Consider the following 2,785-nt stretch of genomic DNA (forward strand, 5'->3'; position numbering starts at 1 on the left):
GCTCTTTACTCGGGCAGCTGGGGGCTCTTTGGGGTCTATCCACTGAGTGATCAGTTGAGTTAAGGGTTAACGTGACTGTCTAGACCCGACTTCTATCTCACGGCCCGCGCACGCTCACAACGCTCGCAACTTAATGTAAGCTTAACGCTCGCAAATAAGTGTAAGAGGGATGGTAGGGAGTATGTGTATTTTTATGTGGTAGATAAGCGGAACAGCCTCCCAGCAGAAGTGGTATAGGGTAATACAGTGAGGGTATTAAACATGCATGGGATAGGCATACGGCTCCTGAATCTAAGACGAGACCGACGACTGATTAAGGTTTGAGTCTTCACAGCAGGAGAAACGGGCAGACTAGACGGGGGCCGGATGGGGCCGATCTGCCCTATTCTGGCTGTTATAATAATACGGGGGCTTCGCGCTGTTATTTGTAAAAGCCAGATTGGGTTACAAATTTTCACAATCAGGGGCTTCTAAAACCTTTAAAAACCAAAAAAACTCCTCAAAGTCAGAGGGGCAGCGAGGGCCCGGACCCCGCTCATGGACCGGCCGTCCGCATCCAAATAAATCGACCCCCCTCATTTACAGTGAACATAGAAACATATATATAGATACATAATAACATAACAGATATACTAACATACATAGTAACATACGCAGTGACATAGTAACATATTTTAATATAGACAGTAACATACGTAATGACATAGATACATATATAGATACATAGTAACATACTAACATATATATAATAACATACATTGTAAGATACATGTAACATACATAGTAACATACATTGTATCATACATAGTAACATACATGTAACATACATAACATACATAAGTAATATATAACATCTATAGTAAAATACATAAAACATACATTGTAACATACATAGTAACATACATGTAACATACATAGTAATATAGTAATGTAGGTTGATAAAAGACCGCCCGCCCCCTCATCTACCGATTCTTTCTGCTTTTGATCCAAAAAAAGGGAAAAAACCCTAACAATTTCGCTATTTTTTAAAATTCTGCCACTTTTTGGGGAAGAAAATTCTTTTTGAGGTGAAGATTTGCGGAATCCACGCAGACCCTGCCGCCGCGCAGCGCTGAGGAAACCCAACGCACCTGAACCTCAGATTCTCCATGAAGTCCTCCATGGTCACGTGGTCCAGGAGGACGAAGTCCGCCTTCCCAAACTCCAGACTCTCCCGCTCCGCCATCCCGCTCTCCACCTCGCGTGCCGGAGCGCTGCGGGGAGACGCTCTCCCCACCGCCTTCTAACGCAAACCCCAGAGAAGGCTTTCAAAACTCAGAGCCGGGCTTCCACTTCCTGAGTTGAGGTTTCGGATGGGGAGTGATCGAGCCGGGGGCCGGGGGAGGGCTGTGGATTTAGAGTTATTTTCGTCACAAACATGACTCCGTTTATCTGGATGGAGTCAGCGGAGCGGCCGGACCCCACGTGGCCGTCGTCCACCCAGACGCGGACCTCCTCGCCCCGCGGAGAGCAGACGTTTGTGGTTGAGGGGGAAAGCAGGAAGTAGTCGTTTCTTAATCCACCACAGGAAGGGCTTCATACATGGCAGCCAGAATGTAAACATTTGAGGGCCCGTGGTCCGGTTTGATCAAAACAACCGGGGTCTCTGGAGGAGCCGCAGGGATCCGGCCAATCGGCAGCCTGACACGACGGCCCCCGGTGCTATGGCGTAGGTCGTACCGGAAGTGGTTTTATAATTGTGATTGGGGGGCAGCGGGTTTTGTGGGGGTTTGATGGGGCTCTTAGATGGCAACGCCGGGTATCTACTACCTTAGATCTCGGTAAGAGTTCTGTCAAATCCCGCGGTTCCGAAGCCGGCATTCACCGCTCCCCGCCGGCTTGTACCGGTTTAAGGTCGCGCCGTTTGGGGTGAGGAATGCTCCGGCGCGGCCAAATACGGTGAAATATTCGGGGAAATGATGTTTTTTCTGCGTTTTTATGACTTTACCGTGGAAAGGACCGGTAACCGGATCCCCGCGCTCTGCGGCCCTCGCACGCCGGGGGTTAAATCGCACGCAGGGGGTCGGAAGCCGCGCGGAAAGGAAAGACGTCGGCTTCCTGCCCGTCAGATACGAGGCGGCTCGTGGCACCCGGCGCTGGGGAGATAACAGCCCGCTGCACACCTGCCAAGTGTCCCTGTTCAGTTTGGCCAGTCCTGATAAAAGTCAGGATAAAACCCCACTTCCCGCTCTAACTACACCCCCCGAAACAGAACTGCCCCCTCTTCAGCAGTCGTGGGGTATTTAGCTGCAGAGAATGAACAGCCGCTGCTCACTTTACTCTATCACTTTATATCATTGTACTTTATTATAGTATGGTAGTTGCCAACAGTCCTGGATTTGAGGGATAGTCACAGCCCCCGCTCCAGCTGTCCCTTCTGCTGAATTACCAGCAGCGGCCAAACCGGGCAGAACATGACGAGCCCTACCGCGTGTTCTCGGGTTACCCACGTGGCATGGTGCGGGGGGCACAGGAAAGTTGGCTGGTATGCAGTACTAGTATGTAGGAGAGAGGTTGACTGTAAGGGACAGCGCCTCCAAATCAGTACTGTGCCTTGGTAACCGGGACTGTTGGGAGGTATGCTAGTATCTCACAGCCTTATTGCACTAGGGGTGTGGCGTGTGTGCACCGAGCAGACATGTGCGTGTGCGTGCGTGCGTGTGCGTGTATGCGTGTGCTGGGGCGGGGGGTCTCCTTCCTGCTACCCTCTGTGGTCTACTAATCATTTCCTCCATGATATACTCAA

The 2,785-nt window shown here is 50.6% G+C and overlaps 1 pseudogene; it reads right to left on the reverse strand.

Moving 5' to 3' along the window:
• LOC149272865 (unconventional myosin-Ig-like) overlaps nucleotides 1-1,225 on the reverse strand; it is a 36,875-nt pseudogene extending 35,650 nt beyond the window's left edge.
• Nucleotides 1,226-2,785: the final 1,560 nt, after the last annotated feature.

This window comes from Sceloporus occidentalis, unplaced genomic scaffold (genome assembly GCF_023333645.1).
Source record: "Sceloporus occidentalis isolate IW3139 unplaced genomic scaffold, rSceOcc1.0.p SCAF_404, whole genome shotgun sequence".
Classification (NCBI taxonomy): Eukaryota; Metazoa; Chordata; class Lepidosauria; order Squamata; family Phrynosomatidae; genus Sceloporus; species Sceloporus occidentalis.